This window comes from Fundulus heteroclitus, chromosome 14 (genome assembly GCF_011125445.2).
Source record: "Fundulus heteroclitus isolate FHET01 chromosome 14, MU-UCD_Fhet_4.1, whole genome shotgun sequence".
Lineage (NCBI taxonomy): Eukaryota > Metazoa > Chordata > Actinopteri > Cyprinodontiformes > Fundulidae > Fundulus > Fundulus heteroclitus.
Window position 1 is genome coordinate 15,334,782 of NC_046374.1, and position 12,077 is coordinate 15,346,858.

The following is a 12,077-nucleotide window of genomic DNA, read 5'->3' on the forward strand; positions in this document are numbered from 1 at the left end:
GTTCCTTGCTCTCCAGGCATTATTCTTTTGAATGATTTTTGGCAAATTAAATGCGCCAAATTCTAAGTTTGCGCTTGGAAATCAAGGTTTTTGGACACCACTACTACTAACTTTCCATAGCTAGGGTACACAGGACTATGAGAACAGCAATTGAGCTCTGGCATTCCCTCATTGTTCTCCTTTGAGATGTCTGTGCACCTTCTGCTAGTTAAGGCTCTGGATCCATTGTATGTGTTATGTTGTTAGGGGTTCCTAAAATAACCAAATAAGTTTACCTGCTGATACGTAATGGCACATGTATGATGTAAAGTTTGGTTTACAATTTAATTATGATATAGCCATGCTTGTAAGATCACTTGCTTAAATCAATAAAGAGTTGATCACAAAAACCTCCTCTTTTTCTTTTCTTTACATGACCATACTGGTTGTGTTTGTATAACTAGTGTCTGTACACTGTGAGTGCTGTAGCCAAAGTCAAATCCCTTGATTGGGTACAACTATGACAACCAATAAAGATGATTCAGATTCTGGTTACAAAAACCAAGTTACTATAGTTTTAAGTTGATATTTTTAGTTAAGACACTGTATTTTGCTGCCTAAAACCTGATGATGTAAAATAAAACTGTTATCTCCTTGATTTGGTCGAAAACCACAGCTGAGGGTTGGAAATGACTCATAAATCTATAGCGCCTTTCTCCTTCAGTCTCTCTCTCCACAACAGATCAGTACAGCATCCCCGTGACTTCAGAGGCTGCTCCGATCTCCCGACAGATCTCTGGCAGCCCCCCCCCCCCCCCCTCAAGGAGGACCACAGCCATAGACTCGGAGGTCCCACTACGACTTGGCATTCTTTCCAAAGAACTTGAACAGAATTGGGGATGATAGCTAAACAGTGTAAAAGTACAAAACTCATTGACAATTAATCTTATTGATACCAGCATGCAATGGCAGCGGGAGGGGGGTGGGGGGGGGGGGTGCATGGGGGTTCTTTAGACCCTCCTGAAAATGGCTGTGCCCCCCCCCCCCTTCCAGAGCCCATCATTGTTGATGATTATAGATTCATATTTTGTGGTGGGTTGCTTATCTCATCCAGTGTCAGATCAAATCGCAGCTTTCATGCCTGCTCTGTGTGCTCTCATGTCTATCAAACTGGCCCTGGATCTGCCCCACACGTTTGGTAGGGGGGGGGGAGCAATTCCCACGGACCTGAGGCTCCTTTATTGTGCGATTTGATTGGTTGGAATACAAACTGTGCGTTACTCAGGCCACTGGCCACGCACTAACTGCAAGCCCCTGGGAAGAGTGAACCAGATGGATCGCTTTATTATACCTACCCGTTCCACCAAAAGCTGACAATGAGTCAAAAGAAAAAAAAAGACTGAAAAAAATTAAAAATTACCGATTAAAAATTATTTGCAGCTGCGCAATTACGCGCAGTCGTGCACAGGCTGGGACGGACTGCCAGTCCAGGGCTGTCAGCCTGTTGCGTTCATTACTCGAACGCATGTAAATAAAGCGATTGATTGATTGATTGATTGATTGATTGATTGATGTTTGAAGATGCAGTAATAAAAAGAACTGAACCATAGCAATTGATCGCAAATGCAGATTAATTGAATCCTTTATTTTTCTGAGCAATATGCTACTATTATATAAACTAATTAAACAAAGATACAGTTTAATTCAAAATAAAACACAGATACTATTTTATTACAGCATTAGTAACTGAAATATTAATACTGATAACAAGACAAAAGATGAGGCTCCAAAGAAGGTCCAGGGTCATGCTACATTTACCACTCTGGTAAAGAGGGTTTCTGGGGTTTATTTTGACTCAGTTTGAGCCTCCTGTTTGATATTTGTTGTTGAATCACTAACAGCAGATAGTTAGCAGTCAGTATGCATTTCACAATTTATACTCATTTCACAATTTATACTCATATCCAGTGTGCGATTTGTAAAAAATACAGAGGGGGGGTCATTTCAAAAGTTTTATTAATGAATAAAAGTTTTATTAATAATTATTAGCTATTCCCCCCATCCATCTATTTGCTGTACTTTTTTCTATCCTAAATAACCTGGGGTGGGTTGGGTTGGGGTATCACTGTTTTTGTTGTTTATTTTCTGATAGCATAAATGACAGTTGGATAGTCGTATTCTGGAATTTAATTGTCACTGGTATCCTGTTTGGACTCACTCACGGATGATGACAATCTAGAAGATCCCAATACCAGCTTCACTCTACGCCAACTGGTCATCGTGGCCTGATCGACAATCCGGACAATCATTGTATTTTGATAATTGTTCGGTAGTTTTGTTAATTTGTTGAAAACAATAAATATATTAAACAAAAATAATGATTAGCTAGCAGGTGCTCTTTCAGGTAGCTAGCTAGATCCAGTAGGTTAGACTATTGTTTTTAAACTTGCGCCATCTACTGTCGGGACTCGGGAGTGAGTATTAGTTTATTTTAACCACTTTGAGCAGAAAACGTAATAATAGTCTTCAAAAACAAACCAAAAATTAAATATACAAATGTGAAGGACACAAAAGACACGTATTAATATCATTTTTTAAAAATCCATAATATTACTTATTCAGACCAGAGGGGGGGAGGAATGTATCCCCCCCAAGGATAAAACAAGAATGACCAGAGGGGGGGACATCACAAACCCAATCCAGCAAATCGCACCCAGCTCATATCTACAGTATATTGCTATTATTTGCTGCATCAGATTTCATTGGACCCTCCTATAAACACACTCACTGGTGCCAGCATGGCAAGAAAAATGATCACTCTGGTTGGTTCTTCAGTGAGCAAACAGCCCTTCGTAAGGGCCTTAAAATGTGGCTGTAAGGCACAATGAAATGTCCTTTATCTGTTTGTTTTTTTTAAACGGATGACTTCTGTAAAGCTCCAGTAATATCAAAGACTCAGAGAGAAATATTCTACTTTTACTTTCTCTTTTCTTTTGCATGGTGTGCCAGCCAATTGAAAGCATTTTTTTTAACAAACTCCAACCAGCAAACCAAACCAGCTGACTGAGGAGTTCCCCTGTTGTTCTCAGCCGCCTTGTTGTGTCTTACCTAAATCCTCTGTGCGGTCTGATTCAGAGAAAGGACGTCTTCTCCGAACATGGCAGGCAAGTGAAATATACTACAATGTCATACATATACTATTTTATTTTACCCATGATGTTACATGTAGGATGTATCTGGTGGTTTTGGGGACAGGTTGGGAACGTGTGCTGGTAACCAGCATTTTACTATGTCTAAAGTGACGCAAGTTTTTTTTTTTTCTTGTTCATAAAAACAATTCAGTATTGATGGGAACACAAGACTCCCTGAAGTCAGAGTAGTAACCATGGCCACATAAATGTATTTGATGTCTGCAGCTGATTTATGCCAACACCACATGCACACTGGTCATCTCAGATACACGAGAACCGAGATCTAGAGATAGTTCAGCATGTTCTACTTGAGTTCCTCAAAGACCATTATGTTGTATTCAAGGGTATTGAAACAGTGCTGAGCTATAATATTTGATCAACTCAGGAGGCTTTTAAAACAATGACTTTTCCCATTCTTAGCGCCATCTACAGGCCGCCCAGTGACAGTAACTGTTGGAATCGCGTGGAACCTTCATCTGGCCCCTCCACCACCAAGACCTCCAAGACTGCCAGGTAAGCAAAGCATTGAGATTTATAAGCCATTCCTCTTGGAGAGAGTGAAATACCTGGGCTGCCTTCTAAAAAGCTATAAGGTTTTAATATCGGTTGTTTAACAAATGTTTTTAATTTCCTTTTTCTCCACCAACAACCTATGTTGCTGGGTAGTCCACTTAGCATCACTGCAGACTCTAAAAGCTACATATAAAAAAGCCCAAAACAATCTGGCTATGAACAATCATCTGCTGTAAGAACTGAAACCACTTTACTGTGCAGCAAGATTAATGCCTACAAGGGAGAATCCTCCAACATAGATGGAAATTTATTTTTAAATTGATCAAGAAGTCTATTTCTGACAGTAATTATGCAGGCATGTCTTTATTTGCATTGCAACCACTAAACTCTTTTTAAAATGTATTTATTTATCGTTTGTTTGTTTGTTTACATGTTTCCACTGTTATTTTAACAAAATCATTAATTTTAATTCTAGTCATTAGGAATATCTGGTCAGAATTCATAGATTACATTACACCTAAATATACAATGGGTATTACTGTTTCTTTACTGTTGCCTACTTTGCAATTGGTTGGATATTAAGACTTGTGATTCTTTATTGTCACTATGTAACCATGGGGAACTTTTGGTGAAACACTGGCTCAGATTTTACATTTAACAGAACAGAACATAACACGACACTAGTGACGTCTCAGGCATCATAAGTTAAGTGGGGCACAAAAACTCAACACCTATTAGCAGCAACTATTTTGTTTGTGATGCATACAACCTGACTTTGATCAATTTTAAATTAAACAGACAAATTAGCATAAACAAACTAGAAATATAAGGTAAATGTAATTACACTTTTACACATAAAATTACATATAAAGGCTCACTCATAATGTTAATTTATTCAACAGAAAAGACTCACATCGATCCTTCATTGAGCTAGCAAAGCCAACCAACACTAAATCATCCTACACTATCCGGTAGAACGTGAACATAATGTTTGCATTTCCACTATCTTGATTGGACGATCCGAGCTTGGGGCCAGACGATTTGTGCCCCACCACTGTCTTCTAAGAGTGTGTTCAACATCTGCACTGCAATTTCAGATGTCCATTATTTAAACAAACGTTGGTGGGTCGGCCCCGATATCAAGGCACCTCAAGAGGATTTAGCCTACTGAGCTTGTCGGTATTCTGACAGACTTCGATATATAGACACAAATGTTTTTAACAGAATTTTATTGGTAAGGGAATCTGTCTTTTTTACATTATTACTCCATTAAAAACGATCATGTCCTGCTGATTATTGTGAACACAGAGCTCCACAGCGACATCTGGTGGGCCCCACTGGTCCCAAATACAGAGACTCCACAGCACAACACAGACACAAATCAAGACATAATGTTCAATTTGAATGCACCGACAACACTTCCAGAACAGTTAAATGTGTGCAAATAGTGTTTAGCATCTGATAAGATTGTTTAAAGCTAGAGTCCAAGTCCCTTTTTGAATAACTGCATATGTGCAAGACTGTTTTACCTCCTCTTCTGCTCCTCTGGGGGATTGTGTGAAAAAAATCTCCCAAATCTAGTCTGGTTTTATTTCTTGCAACTGAAGCTTTCCTCTTCTTTTTTTATATATATATATTTTTTTTTGCTTATTGCGACTCTCAGCTATGTTGAAAGAAAAAAGGTGAGAGCAGTGGAGCTACAATGAATGGCTAACACTGAAGCTAACCACTAAGCTAACCGCTAAGCTAACCAGATACATAAACATTAGAAGTGAGCATGCGCAGCCAGCAAGCGGAACCTAACAAGGAACGTTCCTGCTAACTGGCTTTACACGAATGCATCAGAGTGACTGGCATGTGGGACAACCAGTAGATATGGTGATACCCCCAGAACTTGAGAGACAGAGGGGGTGAGGTCAGAACCAAAACTCCTGTTTTTCAGTGCAAAGACCAGTGATTAGTTACAGTTTTTATAGGCCTGCAGTTCCCATAGAGATCAATTTTTCAACCTCATTTTTCTGAATACATAATGTATTGACTACTTTTAGGATGGAAGGACTAGTTTACCCAGTGTAACAAAAAGTGCTTCTGAACAGTACCAACTATAGCGTTTAGAGACAGACAGCAGTCACTTTACAGAATGATGTAATTCAATTGAACGACTGTATCAGACAAAAATTACTAGACAAGTTAAAAAGTGCAACTAGTCAATAGCAAAAATTGAAATGTTCCAGTTAATCGAGGTTCAAGTAAAGAAAAAGACGTGCAGCAGTCAATTTACAGGATGATGTAAAACGTTGTGCGATTGCCTGGTTGTACCAGATTAACTCTCCCTGAGAAGTTATTACACACATAAAATATACACATTATGTTGATTGTTTAATTGTTTTAAGGTGTTTTATTTGAACCTTTTGGTGATTTATGTTTTAATAGTATTGTTTCTGATAAAAAGAAAAATATCTAAATGAAAACTAATGGTCTGATTGTTACAGTTGCAACTGCGTTAACATGGACCATCCTTACTGTGGCTCGAGTGATCTTTGGTTGGTAAACTATTTTTTCTCCTACATATTATCTTGTCTCTTTTGTCGGTAAACAACACTTTCTGAGCTCACCGTCTGTCAACAGGTCTCGTGTACTTCCAGGACTGCCCTCTGCAGCCGAACATCCCCAAATCTCTGTTAGGGATGACGTTCTGCCACCTGTTGATGATTTTGTTTGAGACGGTAAAGTGGGAGAATGATGCTGCTCGACCACGACAACGTCCCAGAGGTTTCAGACTCTGTTTGCAGTTCTTTTTGAGCCTGCTTGTCATCATTTGGGTCTCGTTAGGTACTGAGAAACTTTTTTTCTAATAGTTCTGTCTATACAGTTTGTTATTACAAAATGTCTTGTATTGCTTGTTCCTGGCTGTCACAACTATTAAATGATTATCCTTCAGCTTCAGCCCTGGTTAACTGAGGAGTTCCTCAAGGGTCCATTCTAAGCTCTGTCCTGTTCGTATTTTACATGCTGCTCTTTGGGTCCATTATTAACAAACATTGGATTTCTTTTTGCTTCTGTGCAAATGGCTTACGCATCTATATTGGCTTAAAATAAATTTACCAGCCTTATAACAACACTTCACAATGTGGAAAGCATTATTTAAGCCCTACTAGTTTACTCTCTATTTCTAATCTAATGATATTTATTGTCCTGCTTTGCTTATTTTTTTGTACAGAATTTCAGTCCAATGTCACTGGTTTAAAATGCGCTCCATGGATGAAAGAAATATGACATTCTACAGGCTCTAATATGCTTTTTATCTCATGTATCCACCAGGTATCGTTTGGGTTTTCTCTATCTATCAGCCAAACTACGACCCCTCAGCCGCTGATGGCCTTTACTGTAATAAAACCCTGTATACGTTTGCTTTCTGGAACGCCGTGTTGGAGATGTTTGGATTTGGAGTCCTCCTGGTCCGACTCTGCAAAGGATTGCTGTTCTATGTGACTCTGAGTCCAGTGGAGACAGATTTTTACAGCAATGTCTGAGGTGTTGTGTGACAACCTGTGAAGTTACTGTAAGGTTTTATTTAGACAAAGACTAATATGTGCTTGAATAAAAGTCTGTTTGCTGTTGATTGATACGTTTAAGAACAATCTTGATTTTAATCTCTCATAATTATCATGTTTGTCTATTGAACAAATAGTAGAAACATAAGAAAAAACATTGATCTAACTTTTTTATTATTTTGAGGAACATCATCAAGGCAAAAGTTGTAATTATTTTGAACTAGGTGTCACAATTATCAAAGCTACCATGTTGAATAAAAACCCTTCTGCAAAACTAACATTGCTCTGTAATGCCAGTGGTTGTTCCCTACACCTTTAATATCAACTGTCTGTTACATCTTTAGTCCACATGAGCAGGTCAGTAGGACAATACCACCTTTGTGATCATTGGGATATGGACTGCAACCTTTATTGAACAATCTACTTACCCAAAGAGTTTGATAAAACTACCTTCGTGAAGCTTTTGACTTTCAATGTCTGCCTTGTATCCATTTATCCCTCCATCCATTGTCCATCAAATCATTTTCCGTACCTCCTGTTCCATGTGATTCAAAAATATGTGTTTTTTTTAATCAACTGTCTTTTTTTCCGTTGTATTTTGTCCAACATACTTATTTAAATAAAAGAAATACTGTGTCATAGCTAAAGTCAACAGTCCATGATTTTATCAAAAGACGATCCTGAGAAATCTCTGCACGTAAGCGGCTAGGCCGAAAACATCCGTTACCTTTGACCCTTCAGGCGGTGCTGCATTGAATACCGACATCGTTCTGTAAAGGATGTCACCAGATGGGCTCAGGAACCCTTCAGAAAACCATCGTCAGTCAACACAGTTGTCAATACATCTCCATGCAGGCTTGGGATTTAAACACTTTGATGCAAGACACGACAGTGTTTCATTTCTAGTATAGAGAGTATATAAGCTCTAATAAAAACACTTTCTTGTCTACATTCATTTAATTTGGACTATTAAGTGGGTAGGAAGGACATAACTGCATATCTTATGATAGACTTGTTCTTTTAACAAAAGTAAATATTGAGCCTCTGTACAGTAGTCACTGGCTTTTTGTTTTTTATTAATGACGTCTGGGTAAATATTCAACCACAGGCTCATTCTTTCACTTTTACTTTCTCTTCTCGTTTGGAATATGGAATTACAGCTAAACAAAACACCAGCAGTCGATCGAGGTATTCCCCTATTTGACAGCTTTCGTTTAATCAAACCATCTGAGGGGGTGCGATTAGGAGAGAGGACGTCTTCTTGGTAAAATGGCAGGCAAGTGGATGCTTGTACAAATTCCTACGAATATGTTTACCTGTAAGGTTGAAGAGAAGACCCGCATCTTGTAGTTTGTACTGTGACTGGCGTGTAGTAAAAGGTTAGGTTGGCAATGTTATATAATAGTGATACGCAGTAGACAGTAAAGTTAAAAAAATCAATGATGCAAGCTATTTTTTTTAAAGCCAATGCTCACTACTGATGGATGTCAAAGAATGCCTTGGCCCTGAACGCGGAACATGTCTTACGTCTGAATCTGAATTATTTTTATGCCGCATTCACACACACAGTATAAATACATCCTTAAAATAGCTACTAGAACTGAGATGTATGGGACACAGCTGGGTATTTTCTGGTATGTGTTCATATTGATGTATTCGATAGCTTATTTTGAGAACTAATGTTGAACCCTGCTTTTTAATGCAGGACACGGGTAAATTTAACTGAACGTGATTAAAGCAACAAATACTGTTTAGCCCCATCTGCAGGCCGTCCCGTGACAGTGACTGTGGGGACCGTGTGGAAGCTCCACCTGACCCCCCCACCACCAAGACCCCCCAGACTGTCAGGTAGGTGGAACAATAACAGTTTATTAGTCCAACTTCACCAAGAAATTTAAATACACCAGCGGCACATCTATACGTGTTTATTAAGCTGTAAGAACATTTTGCAGGATGGGATTTCAGGGATATTGTGTCATCAATCCATTAATTTTCTATATCCACTTATCTATTGTTTGTTAATAACAATGATTAACAAAAACTGAATTTTTAAACTGAGAGCACATCTGCAGACTGAAGTGAAACCACCATCGTTACTAATACATTGAGCTAATAAACAGCTTTGTAAGCAACAGTAGCTTCTTTCAAGTATTTAAGTGAATTACATTAATTACCAGCAGATCAATATATATGATGCTGTGGAATCGTAACAGCCAAAAGATGTGGAGATGTGCTGTTTTCATCTGCATACCAAAGCCCAGGGAGGAGGAAAATCCTAATACCTAATATCATAAGATATTAGGTATTAGGATTTTCCTCCTCCCTGGGCACCTTGCTTAGGCGACGACCCGCCACCCAGGGAGACATATCTGCCTCTGTGTCTGAGATTACCAACACTGCTAGGAGTAGATGTCGTTATCCCCTTTTTCCTTTTGTAAAAATCCAATAATAATAGTAATAATAATAATTAGTGTACAACATCCAGCTCCTTCCATTCCTGACGGCATTTTCAACCTACAACAGGAAACTACTTCAAAATAGTTAAATCACAAGTCTGACATCTTAGTCTTTTAAAAACGTCAAACACCAGATCAAAACTGAATCAAATATTATTTCACATATGTCCTTAGTTTATAGCGGTGGAGCTACGGCAGATACATATGCTGCTACATGTCATGTCATGAGAGTCCATTTCTTTAGGTCATCCCTCTAATTTCTGAGAGAAGAAGGTATTTGAACGACGATATTCTCAATTTTAATATGTAAAAGTTGATATTCCAAAATGTATATTTATCCGCATTTGCTTTGCAAGAGCGTGTAAGAATATCGGACTGATTGTTGTCAGCCAGATTTACACATTTTATGACGTGATCCAGTGATAGGCTGGATGCTGTCTATCCTTGCAGGGATAAGTGAGCATAGAAAATAGATGGATGGATGAATTAGTATTGTTGTGGTTTAAAGGAATAGTTCAGATTTTTTAAAATTATGTTCTTTCAAGAGGCTGAGACCAGTAAACATATAGCCTGCAGTACATAATGCTTTGTCATGGTCGGCTCATACTTGGACTTAGACCTAGACAGAACCAGGAGTGGAAAAGTGAAGAATAATTCATAATGAACAACAGAAAACTTATAGGACACGAACCTGGAGCACAGGACATGAAACAGGCAGAGTAGTGGAGAGGCTAGTAGAAGAACGGAGTCCGTGGAAGTGATAAAAGAAAAAATCAGCAGTGAACAGAGAGACGTCAGGCGCATAAATACTGAGGTAAGTGTGGGGAAAGAGTGCAGGTGGGCGCAATAGGCTGATAACAGCCGAGGCAGGAGGGAGGCAGAGGAGCTGAGGGAGGGAGATGACTTACTACAGTAGAGCTGAATGAAGAAGCACTCCTGCAAGAGGAGGACTCACTGAGCATCAAGGGAGGAAATCAATAGACATAATCCAGTGGAAACGCAAACAAAATAAAGCCTGGAAGTAAAAAGAAAGTTTCAGGAACTTTAATTAATGAACCCATAGTCGAAACGCAACTACAGAGTCATCTACTGCAGGAACTGACTGCTCATAGCCTCTTAACAGAAACCCAGTTCCAAAGATCTGAACTATCTTTTAGTTACAACCAGTGAGTAGAGTAAATACCTATTTGGATGAGCTCTCTGTTTATGACGACATAAAATTTAACTGTTTGATTGTTGCTGGTTCGATTGTAGCTGGAGCTGCAATCACCTGGGCTGTCTTCACTGTGGCACGAGTGATCTTTGGTTGGTAACCCCTCCCCAACATGTTGTCTTGCATTATTGCAGCCTTTTCTGACCTCACCATCTGTCGACAGGCGCCGTGTATTTAAGGGACTGCCCTCAGCAGCCGAACATCCCCAACTATCTGCTAGGGATGGCTTTGATTTCCCTGCTCATGATTTCTTTTGTGACTCTGCCCTGCGAGAGCGATGCCGCTCAGCCACGTGAGCGTCCTCGAGGCGTCAAAGCATGTATGCAGTGTCTTCTGTGCCTGTTTCTCGTCATATGGAACCTGCTGGGTAAGGATGGAAGGACCTGCAAGAATCAAGAGTCTTTACTGTCATTATGTAACCACAATTAAATGTTGGTGAGACACAGGCTCAGAACTTATATATAACACACAAACACTAATCAAAGACATCCGTGAAAAATCTAAGAATGATCATTCATTTATGGATGCAAAAAATATATATACAATATGAAAAGAAAAGGCTACATTTAAAGTTAAGATGTACAGCAGAAGAGAGACTTGCCAGAAGTGGAAAAATACTGTGCAATTGTTAATAGATAATGAGGCATATCCAGATAAAACTAAAATGTTCTAGCTGAATGTACCAAACAACACTTCCTGAGAGGCAAAACAAACGTGCAACAGTCCTCAGCATCTGATAAAACTAAAACATTGAAGTCAGAAGTGACAGACAGCAGCCAGTCACTTCACAGACTGTGCAAATTACTGTGGATTACTGTTCAATTTAGTGAATGAAACAACCAAACACTCCCTGAGTATGTTTGTAACATGTAATAGACTATGACCTGGTGGTTTATTTGATTCTCAGCAGGGGTCCTTTTCTAGACTCTTGCAGCATAAACCTTGTCCAGATCTTGTAGACGGCATCCCACAATGCTTTTCAGTGCAACGGACAGAGAAAAATACATAATTCCCGTTCAGTCAAACAACTTACCTGTTAAATTAAATTATAGTCCCAGTAATTTTCATTAGTTTTCAACACAAAATCACAACATTTTTTACTTTGAAAATGCAAGAATCTTAATTTTCACCCTTTGGGTCTACTTTATCTTGTTTAATATGTGCTTTGCAG

The 12,077-nt window shown here is 39.0% G+C and overlaps 1 long non-coding RNA gene across 1 annotated transcript; it reads left to right on the forward strand.

The window, feature by feature from the left end:
- Positions 1–3,600: 3,600 nt before the first annotated feature.
- Positions 3,601–7,448, forward strand: LOC105929769. The gene is made up of 4 exons (XR_001166401.3): positions 3,601–3,683; positions 6,176–6,226; positions 6,312–6,515; positions 7,005–7,448. It is a non-coding gene; the product is annotated as an uncharacterized LOC105929769 (long non-coding RNA).
- The last annotated feature ends 4,629 nt before the right edge of the window (positions 7,449–12,077 follow it).